The 21332-nt window shown below is 38.5% G+C and overlaps 1 protein-coding gene and 4 non-coding genes across 6 annotated transcripts in view; 2 read left to right on the plus strand and 3 right to left on the minus strand.

Moving 5' to 3' along the window:
* LOC141375011 (uncharacterized) overlaps positions 1–21332 on the minus strand; it is a 181020-nt gene that overhangs the window by 101914 nt on the left and 57774 nt on the right. The window lies entirely within an intron of this gene.
* On the minus strand, positions 16302–16374 carry trnar-acg (transfer RNA arginine (anticodon ACG)). The gene has a single exon. It is a non-coding gene; the product is annotated as a tRNA-Arg (tRNA).
* trnae-cuc (transfer RNA glutamic acid (anticodon CUC)) lies at positions 16672–16743 on the plus strand. The gene has a single exon. It is a non-coding gene; the product is annotated as a tRNA-Glu (tRNA).
* On the minus strand, positions 16829–16915 carry trnay-gua (transfer RNA tyrosine (anticodon GUA)). The gene is given in 2 exon segments: positions 16829–16864; positions 16879–16915. It is a non-coding gene; the product is annotated as a tRNA-Tyr (tRNA).
* Positions 18452–18524, plus strand: trnar-ucg (transfer RNA arginine (anticodon UCG)). The gene has a single exon. It is a non-coding gene; the product is annotated as a tRNA-Arg (tRNA).

Consider the following 21332-nt stretch of genomic DNA (forward strand, 5'->3'; position numbering starts at 1 on the left):
GTGACAGGATTGCGGCGCAACAGCTCACATCTATCTGCCCATTGTAATTCTTCAAGGGTCTGTGTTCTACCTTCCTGTTTCAAAATACTATAAAGAAGATTGTTCCACCGCATATCAGCAGAAGAAAATGAACAAAACCAAGTCGGGATACCAAGCTGACGAACACAAGCCAAAAGGTCACGTTGTGCTGTCTGCCAAAAAGCTGGGGTACCTCGAATAGGTTTCAGGAAACGAAACCCATCATCAAATTCTAAGAGTTTCTTTAAAGATTCCTCATTGTTTAATAAATCTTCATTAACTTTTTGAGATATACAACCACCTATTCCCTTACGCAATGCAATTGATACATTTGACACTACCTGTTCGACCTCTGACATGTACTGGGCAAAAAATATATATTCAACATTTTGTGCAAACCGACCATCAGCATGCAAAATTCGGTTGTTAAAGTACCTGGACAACGTCAAACGTTTGTCTCGACTTTCACGGTATGTATTACATCCAAGTGGAAATAATACTGGGAAGCATTTGGCTTCATTTGCAAAATCAGAAAGTAATTTAACAGGATTGTTCCCTTCTGCTGGCGCCAGATTCACTATATCATCAAAATACTGATCTAATGCTTCTTGAACAATGTCAACAGGCATGAGACATGTGTCCTAAAACATGCAATGTTGTTGTCTGTCATGCAAGAGCTCATCTTCCCCATTTTCTAGAGATGCTTCACCACTTTTAGCATGTGTATCACTCTCCTTAACTATAACAACATCATCGTCTTGTTCCCTACAAAACTCATTCAGCCAAACTTCATTAAATTCTACATCTTTATAATGCACATTTATCTGTTTTAAACATTTTAATGCTTGTCTTATGTGCATAGTTTCAACAAACTGATACTTATAATGACCTTTATAAGTTAACTTACGTTTTAATTTAACTGGCAACAAAGATCCTTCCATACTAGAAAGGGGCAGCAAGTTAGAAGTTTGCACAATATTTGCAGGAACACAGGTTACTGGACCATGAACACCATTTTGTCCTCCTTTTGGTAATGCTAGCATTTTCATAAACGGTATATGTAACGCAATCAAATGTTGTTCTAAACTATTCAAACAAGACAATTCTTCTGGAACAGGATGAACTTTCAACTTGTTCGTTGTACATTCAGGTGGAATTTCACCTTTGTTAATCTTATAATGGCATGTATAACAAATCCACAGCTTGCCTCTAGGTGAATCCAGCCACTGACAGGGCTTTACACAGGTATTATCACATTTGTGTAAATAGTCTTCACTTATGCATTTATCATAAATTGGACCTATTGCTTTCCTGTTATAATATTCCCGGTTACAATGCAAAACTTGATGTCGAAACAACAATCGTTGGCAAACACCACACACGAAATCTGGCCCATCTTTTATCATTTCCAAAAAACGCTGCATAACAAAGTCAAATTCTTCTGCTTTTTCTTTGATTTGTTGCCTTTTAAGTTTTATACTTGCTTTAACATGTTGTTTGTGCTCAGCATTTTCACGATACTTTCTTTTACTCATAGATTTTACATTCTGTCCGTGCAGCTGATTTAATCTATATTTCCTTATACTACTTTCTTTGACTTTTTTCCTGTGTAATATGTTGTCTCCATATTTTCTGATGCTCTTCTTCTTAATTTTTTCCCTATGCAACATGTCTCCATCATATTTCCGTTTGCTAACATTCTTTTTCTTTTCCCTATGCAACATGTTTTCTTGATATTTTGTTTTACAATCACTTTTTTTCTTTTCTTTATACAAGACATTTGTTTGATACCTACTTTTGTTTATTACCTTTTTCTTTTCTTTATACAACACATTTTCCTGATATTTTAAATTATCTTGCAAGGACAGTTTCTTTTTAGAATACTTAGAAATACAATATTTGTTATTTAAAATCACAATGTTTGGGTTTTTGATGAATTCCTACTCATATATCATATATACTTACAAATTACATGCTCAAAATAATTATTCTCACAGTGTTTTAAATAAATTCCATAATTTCCCAGCATTATACTCATGCAACTGTACTCTACCCATATTCCTCAATCATTTATAAACAGATTCACACCTAAAGCATTTGCTGTACATTGAAATTCTATGTCTGAAGCACAATATCCAACATATTGCATATGTGACTTTGAAATATATTCTGACATTGAAGCGAATTCTTTTCCTGCTAAGTTAATGTGCTTTTTGCTTTGATTTTCCATATAATTGACAACAGCAAATCTTCCGATGGCTCTTTTCAGAACCGCTAACCAATCTAGATACTGCTCTGAAAAAACTATTACCATCCTTTACAACTTTATCTGTCTTACAAACAACACCTAAAGATCTATAAACAGTTGGTACTTGTATATTTTCTTTTACAAAATTCAAATGTAATTTGTCACATAATGTTTGTGCAGCTTCTGTAGACAGAGGATTATATGTCATCTGACCTGAATTTTCCAAAATTTGAGCATCAGAATCTTCCACCATTCCCAGTTCACAACAAATGTTATTGTGCATTGCTTTTAACATGCGATGCGATTGTTGTCCGGTCATGAACAGTGTTTCCCTATCAATAAGCTCTTTCTTCTTCTTTAAAGTGAGAACATTATTTTTGTCCGTAATCTTTGCTCTAACACTGTACCCTTCAGTGAAACACGTACTGATCTTGCAGTATCCATAACAACTTTGTACTTCAGGCTCATTAACACAAACTACAGTCTCATAGTGGTTTTCATTACAGTTTTCTAAGTAAATACTATGTTTTGAAATAAGCTTACCACTGCAACTGTATTTCAACCAGTGACCATCATAAAATGTAAAAACATCAATTCCTAAATAATCTGCTGTTGCTTGTATTTCAACCTCTGTAGCCCAGCTATTAACAAATCTCATTTTGGACCTGTTAATATACTCTGACACAGATGAATATTCTCTTCGTAAAATATTTCTATATTTTTCACTATTCTTTTCTAAATGCAGCACAACAGCAAGTCGAATTTTTCTGTGATACTTTTGTGTACCAATAACCGCTTGGGAAATAGCTCTAAAAAAACAGTTCCCATCAGCCACAATACTCTCATTTTTGCATGGAACTCCTAATAAGCCAACATGTGAAAATACTGGAACATTTACTTTTTCACAATTCACCTTTAAACGGCTGCACAAAGTTTGACAAACATGTTGACAAATAGGACTAAACATCATATTGTTCTTTTTTATGTCACGAACAAATTCAACATCTGAATTAACTTCACGAACATCAAATCGTTTTACTTTCTTTGAAGAACTATTGCTTGCTGAAATGTTACGCTTGGTTCTTGCATCATTGTTCACTACTAGAACTCTTCCAGAATCCTCATCAAACTCCATTTCAACTGTTTTGTCAGAGCCTTTACAATTCTCTGCCATTCTTCTAATGGTGACATGAACACCAGCTATTTCAAAAGGTTTTTGCTTTTCACTGAGCCCTTTAGATAAAAGGCAAATGTCTACTACTTCAACTACAACTACTACTACTACAACTACTACCGCTACAACTACAACAACTGCAACCTTAATAATGATAATGGTATAAATACTTGTAATAATGATAATGGAAAGATAATAGGACAAGTCAGAACAGTAATAATAATAATAATGATTTCAAAAAATAAAAGTAATACCATTTATGACAAAGGTGTCGAGGAGAGGGGAGGATGGGAAATCAGGGAGAGGACAAGTAATAATAAATAATAATAATAATAGTAGTAAGTAGTAAGTAGAAGGGGAGATAGAGGAAAAGAGAAAATAAACTAATGATAATAAACAAAAATTAATAAAATACTAATAATAAAAATAAATAAAATAAGAAATAAAAACAGAAAAGGAAGGGGAGGAGTAGAAGAAAAAGAAAAGAAACAATAAGAGAGAAGAAAAATAAAGTTCAGCAAACAAAGCAATGAGAATAAGCAAAAAAAAAAAAGAATAATAATAATAAAAACTGAATAAATAAAAAAGAAAACACTATCAATGCTAATTATGAATTATACAAACCCACATGGAAGAATAATATTAAAGATATGTATGATAGATTATTACTGTAACTTGATAACTATAATATACTCATGCTGGTAATAATAATAATAATAATGATAATAATAAAAATAACAACAGCTGTAACAATAAATTGAGGAGGTTGTAGTTGTGTGATGGGCATTGAAGTATATAGTGTTTATCAGTTGCTTTGTGATGCATTAAAAAAAAGTGTAACGTGTGGCATGGATCAGTCCAGTGCAGTGCCCAGACTGCCATGCCTACGTTACACTTTACTCTGTGAATTTAGTACATGTAAGTAGATTTTTTTTCTTTCCTTTTTTCCCTCTCTCTTTTTTTTCCTCCTCTTCTCTTTCTCTCTTTTTTTTTTTTATCTGTTGTTGGTCAGGAGAAGTACTGGTTTATAAAAAATAATAATAATAATTTATGTATAATAATAATAATAAATAGAAAACAAATATTATATATATATATATATATATATATATATATATATATATATATATATATAATAATAATAATAATAATAATAATAAAATGAATAAATAACATTGATAGAGACAGGAAAGGGGAACAAATAGAATGCAAAGTAAAGGGAAAGTAAAGAAGTATATAAAGACCGAATTATGATTCTTTTATTTTAATTGTTTACATTATACTTTTTTTCCAATTGATTAATTTTTTTTAAATTAGATTTAATATTAGATTTTTTTTTCCTTCCTCATCTCTACCTGACCCCCTCTCTCCCCTCCCCTCTTGTTTATGTATGATGAAGGTGTTGTTAGGGAATGGCTTTAGGCAAAGAGGATCTTCAATGGAGATGTATTCTGTTAATAAGTTTTTCCAGTATGAGATGTGAATAGTATTTCTTGATTTCCAGTTCATGAGGATAGTTTTCTTTGCGATAGTTAGAGCCACCAGCAAAAACTGACCATTTGTATTATTTATATTGATTGTGGATATGTCACCTAATATGCAGAGGGAGGGACACAGTGGGATGTGACAACCCATTAAGTTGGAGAGTGAGTCAGTAACCTTTACCCAAAATGATTTAATTGAAGTGCAATGCCATAAGGCATGAAGATATGTGTCTGGAGTGTTTTGTGTGCAATGTGAACATATTTCTGACGTGAAACCCATTTTAAATAATTTCTGCCCAGTTAAATGTGATCTGTGAAGTACTTTGTACTGTATAAGTTGTAAGTTAGCATTTTTAGTCATGGAAAATGTGTTTTTGCAAATTTGAGTCCAGAATGCAGCATTGGGATTAATAGATAAGTCTGTTTGCCATTTAGTGGTTGGTAGAACTAATGCATTGTCTGATTTTGATATCATTTTGTATATTTGGGAGAGCAATTTTTTGGAGAGAGAGATATTAATAAACTCTGAGATTTGAGGTGGAAGGTCTAGATTGATTGATTGGTTAGGTAATTTTGATTTAATTGAGGATTTGATTTGTAAATATTCCAAAAAGCAATTACTCCCAATGCTGTATGTCTGGGCTATATGGGGAAATGGTGCCAGATTATTATTAATAAAGATATGATGAAGTTGTGTGATTCCTTTGGCTGCCCATGTGTGAAAGTTAAGTGGCTTCTTGTTGGCTAGGAAATCAGGGTTATTCCAAATTGGGGTGTATTTAGATGGTGTGAGTGGGGAATTTGTGACCTGATGGAATTTCCACCAGGCTGTCAGAGTTGCTTCTATTGTCGGCATTTTAAAACAGTGATGTCTCTTGATTGATTGACTGTGAAAGGGTAATTCTGAAATGTTAATGTCTTTGCATATTGATTGTTCAATGTCTTGCCATGTGTATTCTGATGAGTTAGGTTTAATCCAATTGTGTATGTTTTGAAGCAGATTTGCCAAAAAATAGTTGTAAAAATGTGGTGCTTCTAATCCTCCTTGTGTTTTTGGTTTCTGTAGGGTTGTCAATTTAATTCTTGGGGTCTTGTTTTTCCCGTAGAATTGTGTTATAATTGAGTCTAGAGATTTGAACCAGGTATGTGTGGGTTGTGTTGGAATCATTGAAAATAAATAGTTTATTTTTGGGAGTATGGACATTTTGGTTACTGATATTCTACCCATGATGGATAATGGTAAGTTCATCCAACGTTGCAGATCGTCATCTATTTTTTTAAGTAACGGAGTGTAGTTAAGTGCAAACAACTCTGACAGCCTGGCGGAAGCATTGATACCCAAATATGTGATGTAGTTGGTGCACAGAGGGATTTGTGATGTTTGGGATGTCACATCCACACTGGTGGAATTTAATGGGAGTATAGCAGATTTGTTCCAGTTGATTGAATATTCAGAAATATTTGAAAAGGTATCAATAAGTTTTATTGTTTCCTGTAATGATGTTTGGGGATTTTGTAAGTATAATAATATGTCATCAGCATAAAGACTTATTTTATGGTATATGTTTGAAGTTTGAATTCCTTTAATATAATTGTTTTGACGGATAGCTGCTGCAAGTGGTTCAATGAATATGGTGAATAAAGAGGGAGAGAGTGGGCATCCTTGTCTAGTTCCCCGGTGTAGAGTGAAGCTGCGTGATGTTAGTCCGTTAGTAATGACAGTAGCTGAGGGTGATGTGTAGAGAATTTTGATCCAATTAATAAATGACTCCCCAAAACCAAACCTCTCTAATGTGGAAAACAGGAATTTCCAGTTTACTTTGTCGAAGACTTTTTCTGCGTCGAGGGTGACTATGATAGAATTGTTTTTGTTTATTGATGAGTGGTATATTAGGTTTATGAGTCTGCGTGTATTGTTTGATGATTGTCTACCTTTAATAAAACCGGTTTGATCTGGATGGATTATGGATGGCATGATTTTTTCTTTTCTATGTGAAAGTGCTTTAGCAATTATTTTAGTGTCTACGTTAATTAGTGAGATTGGACGATAGCTTGATGGTAGTGTTGGATCTTTATTAGGTTTGAGGAGGAGTGCAATTGTGGCTGTGTTCATGGTATCTGGAAGCTTTGAATTTTGTTTTGATTCGTTAATCAACCGGATGAAAAGTTGTGATAAAATTGACCAAAAGTGTTTGTAGAACTCAGCAGGGAAACCATCGGGTCCTGGTGATTTATTATTAGGCATGAGTTTAAGTGCATTAGAAATTTCTTGTTGTGATAAAGGGGATTCAAGAGAATTTATTTGCTGTTCATTTAATTGAGGTAAGTTGATATTGCTAAGAAATGAGTGAATTTCGTCCTGGGATGGGTTTTTTTTCAGGGGAATATAATTTACTGTAAAATTTTTGAAAGATATTATTTATTTCTTCTGGTGAGTTGGTGGGTTTCCCTGCTGAGTCCTTAATGACTGATATTGTTGTTTTTTCTTTATTGTGTTTGATTTGATTAGCCAGATATTTACCAGATTTGTTACTATGATGGAAGTGTTCTTGTCGTAATCTGTGAATAAGGAATTGAGTGTGTGCATTAATTAATTTATTTAATTGTGATTTATATTTTCTTAGCAAATCTTGTGTTTCTTCTGTTGGATTATTTATGTTAATGTCTTCTAGATCTTTAATTTTCTGTTCCAGTTCAGCTTGATGTTCTTTCTCTTTCTTTTTTTTTGTAAACAGAGTATGAAATTATTTTCCCTCTTAATACTGCCTTTCCTGTTTCCCACAGAAGAGATGGGGATGTTTCAGGGGAGTCATTTATCTCTAAAAAGCATGCCCACTCTCTTTTAAAATAACTGTTGAAATCCTGGTCTTAAAGAAGAGAGGTGTTGAATCGCCATCTAGAAATGGGTTTATGTCTGGTGGTTATATTCAGTTTTAATGTTACAGGAGCGTGATCACTAATGATTATTGGGTGGATCTTTGATTCAGAAATATTGGATAAAATAGAATTACTGGTGAGAAAAAAGTCAATGCGGGAGTACGAATGATGAACAGGTGAATAAAATGAGAATGCTTTATTGTCCGGATGCTGGAGGCGCCAACTATCGCCAAGACCCATGTCGCTCATGAACTGTTTTATAGTGTCTGTTGATTTCCAGATGCGTTTATTGCTGATATTATTAGATCTGTCTGTAGTTGGGTCTAAAACTGTGTTGAAATCACCTGCTATTATGACGGGGCAATTAGAAAGATTTGAAATGGCGGAAAAGAAATTCTGAAAGAAAGATGGGTCATCTGTATTTGGGCCATATAAGTTTCCTATTGTGAGTGAGTTATTGTTAATTGTAATGTTAACTATGACAAAACGTCCCTCTGGGTCTGTAATTGTGGTGTTATGAACAAATGATATTTTTTTATTTATTAAGATACCGACTCCTCTGTGTTTTGTGTTGTAGTGGGCAGAATATGAATGATACTGTGATGATTTAATTTTGTTTTGATCAGATTCTGACAAGTGAGTTTCTTGTAGAAGGCATATATCTGCTTGTAATTTATTTAAATGATTAAAAACTTTGATCCTCTTAGCCTGGGAGCCGAGTCCACGGACGTTCCAGGATAGAAATGTGATTGGTGACATTTAATAAAATAATAAAAAATTAAATAAATAAGTGTATAACAGTAATGTATCATGTGACATGTGGTAGTACTGAATTAGTAACTTATGTATTTGAAAAGATAGGATATTGTACCTGTGTTTGTGTTTGTATGACAATGCAAAGTTAGACTGATATGCATACAGTTGAGACATGAAGTTGACAAAATGTACACAACAAAACATTGACCAAACAGAAATGACTGTAAATACCAACATAAAGTTTTAAAGTGGGAGAGGGATGAGACCTAGGTGCAATAACAAAACCATAACTTAAGGAAGATGTATAGAGAGATTGAGTATTATTGTGTGAGAGATGAGTTTAGAAAAGCCATGGGGTAATGTCCTTATCGCGAAATAGTTGTCCGTCTATGAATAATTTGTCCACTGTAATGATTGCCCGTTTTCCTTCATTTATTTTTTGTTTTCGGATTGGAAAGAGTTGTTTTCGACGGTCGAGAATGTCCTTTGGATATTGTTTGTTGAGTCCGTAAGTTGTACCTTTAAGTTGTCTGCCTTGTTTTTGAACCAGTTCTTTGTGTTTGTAGTGTTCGAATTTTGCGATGATTGGACGGGGACGGTTGCTGTTTTGTTGCGAGCGGATGCGGTGGACACAGTGAAAGGTGATGGTTTGTACAGTTTCAGCAGGTAGTTTGAGTTGTTTTGTCATGAAATCCTTGATTAATTTTTCGGGGTCGTCTGGAGTTTGATCTGGGATACCCGTGAATACTAGATTGTCTCTCATACTGCGTGTTTGTAAGTCCAAAATGTTTTCTTTCATCGATTTGTTTTCTTTAACAACGGAAGTGAGCTGAGTGGAAAGTGCGTGAACTGAGTCCTTTAAAAAGTTGTTTTCCTTGGTGAGTGTGTCTATCTGTTCTTGACTGAATTCTAAGCTGTGACTGAGTTCTTGGAATTCTTTGTGGATGACTTCTATTAATGCGATTCTTGTATCAAGTCCGGAAAGTTTATTTTCAATTGAGCGTAGAATATCGCTTACTTCGGTGCAACAGGAGGGTGATGATGGCGTTGAGTTCATAGTTAACGGTGAATTAGAACGGGGTCTTTTGGAGATTGGAGTGAGGTTACCTTTTCTGTTGTGATCTGGCGTGTTCATATTGCTGCAGTGTTTGTTGTAGAGTGCGTCTATATATTCTTCCAGTTGATCCAGGATGAAAAAAAAAATGAAAAAAGAAAATAGTCCAGATGCAGTGATATAGTCCGATTTTTGAAAAGCGAGATACGATGATGATAAGTGAGGAGAAAAATGGAAATAATACCAAAGTTGTTTGTTTGTTTGTCTAGCAGACAGACGCCGCCATTTTGGGTCAAGCACCAGGTCTCGCAGAATCTCGCGTTACTCGGTCATCAGTTCCTCCCTCCGTGGTCTCTACAATGTATAAACTCCACCACACTGAGACGGAGCAGCAGCGTTTTAGAATGAAAACGGCCTTTCCAGCGTTTTCAAAAAGCTCCGTTTTCGGCGCTCGAGAACTCCGGCGTAGTGTGGACGGATGGCGTAACCGTAGCAAAACTTATGCGTTTTCAAACTAAAACGCACTACTGTAAACGGGGCCTTAGTCATGACCATAGGTGTGAGTAAGTACTTAGATTACCTTTCGTCTCAGCTCCTTCACCACAACAGACAATTACATCAACTGCATTACTGCTGCCGCTGCACTGATCCATCTTTTAATCTCATATTCCATTCCTCATGGCAAAAAAATGCAGATACTTAAACTCCATTTGGGGTAAGGACTCTCCGCCAAACTAGAGATGGCCACTGTTTTTCAGTCAAGCATTATGGTTTCTGACTTAGAGGTGCTGTTTCTTTCCCGGCCATGTCACACTTAGCAGCAAACCGTCCCCCTGCATGCTGAAGGTCCATGTCCAGAGTACCCGTGGGGTCTCAAAAGCATTGAAAAACTCTTAAATTTGATTATCTCAAATGAAGGCCTTAATAGCCTTGAATTTTGTAAATAAAGTCTTGAATTTCATTAAAAAGGTCTTAATTTTATTCATTTATTTTTGCCTTTCCTAGGATTAAGTTCATACCGTAACAAAAATGAACTGTTACTAATGTAGGCTAATTAAAAATTCATGCAGCGTAACGTTGAGTGCACCTCACGCTCCACGTCATAGCAGAAAGCGTGAAAGCGTGCGCACCCGTCACTTGAGGTGAGGTACAGAACAAGATAGTCACTAGCCCAGTTTGTCGGCTAAAATGGGAAAGTGTCGCTGTGGCCACGGAATTCGAATTGCACTTGGGTTAAGCCTGTGCCAGGAAATGACCGCGACGCCTACTGCTGTTGATGCCGGAAATATTTTAAGCTAACGTTAGCGACAATGGGTGTTACGGCCTAGGACTCCCATATGGGGGGTTGCCCATATGGGGGGTTGCAGCGGAAACCTCTTTAATTACTGAAACAGCTTTAACGATCAGTAATGAAGTAATTTCTACATTAGAAGAATGACATTTTCTTCTTTTTCCTGTTTTACGGTGGTCGATAACAAAGTTTTTGATGCGTTACTGCCACCTCTTGCTCTGGTTGGTGATGTCGCCAAACAATCGTTGGGCTGACACGAGAAACTTGCTTGATTAAAAGATGGCTGAGAGAGATTAGATTAGATTAGGGTGTAATTCATTAATGAAAAGTTGTAAAAATGTATACAATATAATGCTTATTGCAAAGTATTTCCCTTTACTATAAATAACTATAGTATTTTTATTTTATAACACCTGGTTTTATTGGATTTTTAGTTTTGCTGTTATATGACATAATTTGTTTCTGTTTGGTACAACATAATATTTACAGTAAACAACTGAACTCAATCATTTTTCATTGACAGTTTTATTGATCACTAAGATATGATTGACTTGGATTTAAGTTGCTTTGATTTAAATATAAATATTGTAAAATTAGCTTGGGTGTAGCTACACTACTTTTGCCAAGGAGTTTTTAGCTTAGCTTGCTACATTTCCAAGAGGTAAGCTTTTAGTCTAGTTAAGCTGGCAATCTGGCTTTAAGAAAGGCCACTCAACTGAGACTGCCCTGCTCTCGGTCGTGGAGGATCTCAGACTGGCTAAAGCAGACTCTAAATCATCAGTCCTCATCTTGCTGGATTTGTCAGCTGCTTTTGACACTGTCAACCACCAGATCCTGCTATCTACGCTCGAGTCACTGGGCTTTGCGGGCACTGTTATACAATGGTTCAGATCTTACCTCTCTGACAGGTCATTCAGGGTGTCTTGGAGGGGAGAGGTGTCCAACCTACAGCATCTAAACAGTGGGGTATCTCAAGGCTCTGTTCTTGGGCCACTTCTCTTCTCCATCTACACAACATCTTTAGGACCAGTCATCCAGAAACATGGATTTTCCTACCACTGCTATGCTGATGATACCCAGCTATACCTCTCTTTTCACCCTGATGATTCCTCGGTTCCAGCTCGCATTTTCAGCCACCCACCTGAATGTTTGGCCACAAAATTCACCAAACTAGATTTCAAAGAAACCCAGCAGATGTTTTCTGTTAATCACATCTCCATGGTGCTCATTTAAGTTTCTTTGGTCTTGTCCAGTACTGCCTCTGGGAACAGTTTTCTGTATGACTTTCCTTTGTTAGCTTCCTTTACTTTTGTTGCCTCTATCTGTCAGATTCAGGCTGCCATCAATAAAATAATTACATCATTAATAACAATGTTTGTCCCAGTTGAGACAGTGAATAAGTGAAATTTTATTTTATCTCTTTTGTAATGTAATAATGTACATGTAACGTAATTGTTTTTGAAGACAACATTTTCATTTCCAAAAAGAAAATATTTTCTACATTTTGAAAACTATTGTTTTATTACATGTAAAAGCAGTGCATTCAAACTATTACTTTTGTATAACATGTCTTTATTGAGTATTGAACCCAAAACTTACCCTAGACAGGCTTAGGGAAAAAAATAATAATAATAAAATGCAAATAAATAAATAAAATAATAAATTACACATATACATAAAAAATATAATAAATAAATAAATAAAAATAAAATCAAGCACCAATAAACATCCCACAAATTCAGACTTCTGAAGCTTCTTCAATATTTCCGTTTTTTACAAAGTACAAAAACACCTCCCAGATGTCACAAAATTTAGAGGATTTTTTCCTTATTATATATGTGAGCTTTTCAAGAGCCAAGCATGTTATAAGGTATCTCAACCAAAATCCAATGGAGGGGCGATTAACATTTTTCCAGCATAAAGCAATACAACGCCTTGCTTGTATTAAACATAAATCAATCAATTTTCTTTCTTTAGTAGACAAGGCACAACTGTCTTCATACATATTCAATATATCAAACTATTACTTTAAATTGAAGTTACTTATATTTTAGTCTGTTACTAAATTTAATCTATGTCTGTGAAATAGAAAATTAAAGAAGATTATTAATGTTAACTTTGTTACTGGATTATAATTAGGGATGAATTAATGCGTGTGCATTATTATATTATTTGTTTATTATTGAAGATGCATTAATGTGTGACCCTTATATTATCGCTTTATTATTAGTGATGAATTAATGTGTGAGCATTATTCTATTATTGGTTTATTATTAGTGATGCATTCATGCGTGATCCATATTGTTTTTTTGTTTTGTGATGGATTTATTAGATTAGTTTATGATTAGTGATGTAGTCATATGTGAGCGTTATTATAATATTTGTTTATAATCAGTGACTGATGAAATGAGCCTTATAATTATTATAAGTGAGTGATTCATTGATGTGTTAGAATAATGCACGGGCATTATTGTAACTATGGTAGTAAATAATAATATAAAGTGTTGTAATGTATAATAACTGCATTAAAATGTTTGTAGTAAAACTTTAAAGAGTGCTTGGTCGGCTAAGTTAATCTTACCAAATAACGTTATACAACATCTATAACAATCATATAATAATCGTGTTGTAGTAATTAATGTTACTGTAATGGTTATTCATTTAAACCAACTTGTTATAAAAATACTTAGTTTGCAATTGTTGTCCGAATTAATCTGCAACGAAATCTGTTATTACAGTACAAATCTTGAATGGTATAAGGGCTCTGATTGGCCATAGCGTTCATTGTAACTCGGAACATGATTGGCTGCCGTAACCAAGAATAGGGTGAATCTTGGTTCCAGCTCAGGACGTGATTGGCCAGCGTAACCATGAATTAAAAAAAATCTTGGTTCCAACTCGGAACGTGATTGGCCGGTGTAGCCAAGAATAACCACGACTTACAGGTGCCAGTATGCGCCACTGGCCCAGTCTGCACTGTGTGGCATATTTGCCAACATATAACAGAGACTGAAACATTGCTCACACTTGTCTGAGGTGGTCATTTTGACTGCAATCTTGTTTTAGGTTGGCACTTTGTTTTTGAATATTGTCTGCTTTTCAAATGCGTATCTGTGCTGCAGTAGAACGCCTTAGCCTCACTGCAAACATTTTGGTCTACAAGCTGTCACTGCCGTCTTCCCAGGAATGTGGCTGTACTGGTTTCTTCTGGAAGTCCTGAGGGATGTATGGGACCAAGACATGAGAGCAGTTGGGGCAGCCTTTGAACCCAGGAGAGCACCCCACAGGCTCTGTGCTGGCGGCCCCAGAAACTCGATTCACTCCAGAGTAGAACCGAACAACTCCGGCAGGGGCAAACCGCGATCGCACTGCACTGAGAGCAACGCAAAAAAAACCTGAACGAGCCAGCCAGGAGTCGAACCTAGAATCTTCTGATCCGTAGTCAGACGCTTTATCCATTGCGCCACTGGCCCAGTCCGCATCAGCAGTGCTCAGTAGCATGCTGATTGGAAAGAGGACACGGCTCGGTGAACATGGAGTTCCTTCAACGCATGCTGTGCTTTGTTGTCATGGCAAGTTGTGGTGTCGATAGGATGCTCTTACACCGAGCATGTGACAGTCCCTCCCAAGAAGAACTGTGATCCAGGCTCTGAGACTTTCTCTTCCCCAGGAGGAGGTTGCAAAGGTTAGAGTTATTTTTGTCAGAGCAGCTGCAGCACACCTGGGTGGAGGCCCACAGCTAGACTTGAGGGCAACCTTCAGCCAGACCTTCCCTGGTGGTTTAGTGGTTAGGATTCGGCGCTCTCACCGCTGGCCAAAAAGGACAGAAGCAAAAGCGCTCAAGCCTTCTCATACCGGGAGTCAAACCCGGGCCGCCTGGGTGAAAACCAGGAATCCTAACCGCTAGACCATAAGGGAACTGCCACTTTGGAAAGCCAGTCTTGGCACAAACTCCAGTTCATTCTGATCGCTGGCACGTCCCTGCTCCGCTTGCACAAGTGCCACTCATACACTTACGCACTCTATCATACACAGTTTCTTGGTTTCCGTAACCGAGAACCTTCTGATCTGTAGTCATAAGCGCTAACCTTTGTGCCACCGTCACTCTGTTCAGCACCTTGTTAGCACATTGCTTGGAGCAAGGACAAGGCTCTGTCAACCCGGAGTTCCTTCACCACACATTCTGCTTTGTTTTTATGGCAAGAGGTTGTGTGGATGGGATGCTCTTACAGGATTCCTGACAGTCCCTCCATAGAAGACCGGAGATCCAGGGTCGGAGACTCTCTCCTCTCCAAGAGGAGGTTAAAAGCAATGGTTTCTTTTGTGTCTGTGTGTCAGAGCGCTTAGGTGTTGCTGCAGCTCAGAGACCTACAAGTGGAGGAGATTACACTGCAAGTTGCCTGGATGACCTCTAAGTGGTAGGCACTTATGCCGCACGTAGGCTGGGTTTGCGATTGATGTAGCTGTAGTAGACATTCATAAAAAAATATATATATATATAAACTGCTTACTCTGAGGTTGTGTTTAGGGTTGGGGTAGGAGTAAAATTGAATAAAACACAGCAGGTTACCGTGAGGTTGGGCCTAGGGCTGGGGTAGGTGTGATTTTAATAAACTGCGATAGGTTGTATTCTGTGCCAGGTATGAGACATTGAATCAATGAAACCCACATGGAGGTTTGTTACTGTGAGGTTGGGTTAAGAGTTGGGGTAGGTTGGGAGGTTGATAAAACACAGCAGGAAACTGTGAGGTTGGGTTAAGGATTGGGGTAGGTTTGACATTCAAACATAACTGGTTGGACGCAGTGTCTTGTAGCAGACATTAAATGAATGAAAACTCCAGGAGGTTTTTACAGCTCACTTGGAGCTCAAGTCTCACCCGCTTGGAGCTGACCAGGCCATTTGGAGCAGGCTCCGATTTCTATTTATACCTTTCTCAGTCAGGTAACTTCCTTTTCAGTAGTATGAGCGTCTGCACTGTGTGGCATATTTGCCGACATATAACAGAGACTGAAACATTGCTCACACTTGTCTGAGGTGGTCATTTTGACTGCAATCTTGTTTTAGGCTGGCACTTTGTTTTTGAATATTGTCTGCTTTTCGAATGCGTATCTGTGCTGCAGTAGAACGCCTTAGCCTCACAGCAAACATTTTGGTCTACAAGCTGTCACTGCCGTCTTCCCAGGAGAGTGGCTGTACTGGTTTCTTCTGGAAGTCCTGAGAGATGTACGGGACCAAGACATGAGAGCAGTTGGGGCATCCTTTGAACCCAGGAGAGCACCCCACAGGCTCTGTGCTGGCGGCCCCAGAAACTCGATTCACTCCAGAGTAGAACCGAACAACTCCGGCAGGGGCAAACCGCGACCGCACTGCACTGAGAGCAACGCAAAAAAATCTTGAACGAGCCAGCCAGGAGTCGAACCTAGAATCTTCTGATCCGTAGTCAGACACGTTATCCATTGCGCCACTGGCCCAGTCTGCATCAGCAGTGCTCAGTAGCCTGCTGATTGGAAAGAGGACACGGCTCGGTGAACATGGAGTTCCTTCAACGCATGCTGTGCTATGTTGTCATGGCAAGTTGTGGTGTCGATAGGATGCTCTTACACCGAGCATGTGACAGTCCCTCCCAAGAAGAACTGTGATCCAGGCTCTGAGACTTTCTCTTCCCCAGGAGGAGGTTGCAAACGTTAGAGTTATTTTTGTCAGAGCAGCTGCAGCACACCTGGGTGGAGGCCCACAGCTAGACTTGACGGCAACATTCAGCCAGACCTTCCCTGGTGGTCTAGTGGTTAGGATTCGGTGCTCTCACTGCCGCGGCCTGGGTTCGATTCCTGGTCAGGGAACTTCCTTTTCACCTCCATGCTGAACTTTGAGCAGTGGTGAACTCACTTGGCGAAGGCAAGAAAGCGACTCTGAGCGCAAAAGATGTCCTTCGAGCCGGAGTCGAACCAGCGACCTAAGGATTGCCATCACCCTACCTACAGTCCTCCGCTCTACCAACTGAGCTATCGAAGGCTTACGGCACAGTTCCACAACCACATCCTATAAGGTAGCTGCAGTCCGACCGCTGGCCAAAAAGGACAGAAGCCAAAGCACTCAAGCCTTCCCATACCGGGAGTCGAACCCGGGCCGCCTGGGTGAAAACAGGAATCCTAACCGCTAGACCATATGGGAACTGCCACTTTGGAAAGCCAGTCTTGGCACAAACTCCAGTTCATTCTGATCGCTGGCACGTCCCTGCTCCGCTTGCACAAGTGCCACTCATACACTTACGCACTCTCTCATACACAGTTTCTTGGTTTCCGTAACCGAGAACCTTCTGATCCGTAGTCATAAGCGTTGTATTCTGTGCCATGTACGAGACATTGAATCAATGAAACCCACATGGAGGTTTGTTACTGTGAGGTTGGGTTAAGAGTTGGGGTAGGTTGGGAGGTTGATAAAACACAGCAGGAAACTGTGAGGTTGGGTTAAGGATTGGGGTAGGTTTGACATTCAAACATAACTGGTTGGACGCAGTGTCTTGTACCAGACATTAAATGAATGAAAACTCCAGGAGGTTTTTACAGCCCACTTGGAGCTCAAGTCTCACCCGCTTGGAGCTGACCAGGAGGCCATTTGGAGCAGGCTCCGATTTCTATTTATACCTTTCTCAGTCAGGTAACTTCCTTTTCAGTAGTATGAGCGTCTGCACTGTGTGGCATATTTGCCGACATATAACAGAGACTGAAACATTGCTCACACTTGTCTGAGGTGGTCATTTTGACTGCAATCTTGTTTAAGGCTGGCACTTTGTTTTTGAATATTGTCTGCTTTTCGAATGCGTATTTGTGCTGCAGTAGAACGCCTTAGCCTCACAGCAAACATTTTTGTCTACAAGCTGTCACTGCCGTCTTCCCAGGAGAGTGGCTGTACTGGTTTCTTCTGGAAGTCCTGAGAGATGTACGGGACCAAGACATGAGAGCAGTTGGGGCATCCTTTGAACCCAGGAGAGCACCCCACAGGCTCTGTGCACATTGTGGCTATATACACTCCACTTTGTGTGGACTTGCTATGGGCCCAAAGTGAACTTCTGTTTCGAGTGGGCCAGCCCACAGTTTGGTCTAGCGACATTGTATATGTTTTTGGTATAGACATGTTTCTTTGGAAATTTGTGCACTAATACTGTACACTCAAGTACATGAAGGTGAGCTTTAGCAAACAGCATAATACATTCAAAACTATTGTATAAAAATAGCATATCTTATAAAAAAAAGCATATCTTAATTAAGATATAAATTGGATCTCATTGAAATACTGTAGAAATTATCCAAAAGGATTTTTATGTATTGTACTATAAAACAATCCTATAGGAATGGTTCCAAAATATGATCAAAATTCTAATTGAATTCCTTCAAAGAAATCCTATAAGATGCAACTTTTTTGTCTGTTTGGCGGTGCCACAAAAAAATTCAGTGAAACCGGTCCAATCTACTTTTTGTTCATGTTGTTTTTTGTTATGTGCGTCAGCAACTCCCTGGATGCGTATTACAGTTCACAGGCAGTACAAAGGGCCCAGTGGCCTAATGGATAAGGCACCAGCCTTCGAAGCTGGGGATTGTGGGTTCAAGTCCCACCTGGGTTGTCTTTGATGCAGTTCTTATTAAGTTGGCTATGCAGCACAATCCAGTGTGACCTTCAAAAAGCTAGGTTCATACCCTTAGGTCAAAAAGACATGACAATGGAAAACTCTTTAGAGAATCTGCTTTGTCATTAGGTGTACACACCAGATCGTCTGAATGCAATATGGTATAGGGATCCTAAAGTGCTGTTTTCTGAGTTATAAGAACTTCCTGAGCCATACAACAGATATGACAAATGCTAGTATTGGCCCAATGGCCTAATGGATAAGGAATCAGCCTTCAAAGCTGGGGATTGTGGGTTTAAGTCCCATTTGGGTTGTGTTTGTTGGGTTACATATAAATTGTATGGAAAAAATGCTTGACATGTCTCCTCAAAGCTTAGGCGTGATGATCTGAGGTCAAAAGTTCGCTTCAAATTCTCAGACTTGCTGCACACTTCAATTAAGATTCATCCAATCTTGCTTGAATTATCCAATCACGTTACGCTCTGGTAATGGAGATCTTGACTTCAAGTACCCTGTGGCTTTCAAATAATGGTCTCATGTTAGATGGATGATGATGAAATGCAAACAAGAAAATAGCTGCAGACAGGTTGTGATTTCATGTTAACGAGAGTGGCTATGTCTGGAATTTGAAACTCAAGACCAGTCTCACACTATACCCCAGGACCAATGAGACACGAATGTGGATGATTACACAAAGAAAATGTTTGTCCATTAGTTGCAAACCATCTTATTTGATGGAATGCAAACTGGCATCGAGATCCCAAAGTGCAGTTTTCCATGCGTTGGCATCTTGTTGAGGGCATACAAGAGCTCCATGACAAAAACTTGGGAACATGGCCCAGTGGCCTAAAGGATAGGGCATCAGCCTCTGGAGTTGGGCGTTGTTGGTTCAAGTCTCATCTGGGTTGTCTTTAAAGGTCTCACTTCAAGTTGGGAGCAATGTTTGTTGAATGAAACACAGTAGCTGTGAAAACCTTCTAGAGATGTGTTTGCGTGTCATTAACTTCCTTCGTTGTCATCCGTATTACAATGGTCCATAAACAAATCTAACAACTGAATCATTGCCGCTCCTTTTTTCAAATCAACTAACTTTTATTGTCACATCATCAGCAACATGTGTGCTATGATGAGTGAAAAGCTTAGGTGCTGGCTCCAGACAGCACAAAATACAGAGTAATACAGTGCAAATACAACGACAGTACAAAATACAGACAGTGCAAATGAAATGACAGTGCAAAATGCAGACAGTGCAAATACAACGACAATGTGAAATTGACAGCGATGTGTACAATGAATAGATGTCCACATAGTTGTAGGCAGTATTGTTTCAAGTATGGATTTTTTAAAGTGCAGTGCATGCTACATATTGATGGTGTGCAGTGAGGGTATGGTAGAGTCTGTGTGTGGTGTGTTAAGTGTTCATCAGCCTGATAGTCTGAGGGAAGAAACTTTCCTTCAGCCAGCTGGTACGTGACCGGATGCGGCAGAACCATCTGCCTGAGGGTAGCAAACTATTTTGTCGGTATAATAGTACATGTTCGACTAATTTAGATTAGAAGTAGATTGTGGGTTCAAGTCCCACCTGGGTTGTCTTTGATGCGGTTCCTTTTAGGTATCTGTGCAGCACAATCCAGTGTGACCTTCAAAAAGCTAGGTTCATACCCTTAGGTCAAAAAAACATGACAAAGGAAAACTCTTCAGAGAAGCTGTTTGGTCATTAGGTGTACACACCAGATCGTCTGAAAGCAATAGGGATCCTAACGTGCTGCTTTCTGAGTTACAAGAACTTCATGAGTCATACAACAGATATAACAAATGCTAGTATTGGCCCAGTGGCCTAATGGATAAGACACCACCCTTCGAAGCTGGGGATTGTGGATTCAAGTCCTGTTCGGGTTGTGTTTTTATGGGTTACATTTAAGTTGTGCGAAAAAATCCTGGCTTGTGTACTCAAATCTTAGGTGTGATGATCTGAGGACAATGGTTAGCTTCGAATTCTCAGACTTGCTGCACACTTCAATTAAGATTCATCCAATCTTGCTTGAGTCTCACTGTCACGTTACAAACCTCAAAGGTTCTGCTAAGCTCTAGTCATGGAGATCTTGACTTCAAGTACCCCGTGGCTCTCAACTAACAAACTCATGTTAGGTGGATGATGATGAAATGCAAACAAGAAAATAGCTGCAGAAAGGTTGTGATTTCAAGTTAATGAGAGTGGCCTTGACTGGAATTTGAAACTCTCAAGACCAGTCACACTATACGCTAGAACCATACCCCAGGACCAATGAGACAGGAATATGAATGATTGCAGAAAGAAAATGTTTGTCCATTAGTTCTTATTTGACGGGATGCAAACTGGCATCGAGATCCTAAAGTGCAGTTTTCCATGCGGTGGCATCTTGTTGAAGGTATACAAGAGATCCTTGATAGTAGATTAGTGATGTGGCCCAGTGGCCTAATGAATAAGGCATCAGCCTGGGGATTGTGGGTTCAAGTCCCACCTGGGTTGTTCTTGAAAATCTCTCTTCAACTTGGGATCAGTGATTGGTGGATGAAACACAGTAGCTGGGAAAACCTTCTTGAGATGTGTTTGCATGTCATTAACTTCCTTCATTGTCATCCATATTACCTGTTATGACTAAAAGCGTAACGAAATACCTAACGCGAATGGTCTTTTTGAATCCTGCATGGTGCCTACAGAGTAGAGACAAACATAAAAATGGTGCTTACGTTTAAGCTGGTGCGTTGTTCAAGATCCATAAACAAATCTAACAACCGAATCATTGCCACTGCTTTTTGTCTGTA

The sequence above is a fragment of the Danio rerio genome, chromosome 4 (genome assembly GCF_049306965.1).
Source record: "Danio rerio strain Tuebingen ecotype United States chromosome 4, GRCz12tu, whole genome shotgun sequence".
Classification (NCBI taxonomy): domain Eukaryota; kingdom Metazoa; phylum Chordata; class Actinopteri; order Cypriniformes; family Danionidae; genus Danio; species Danio rerio.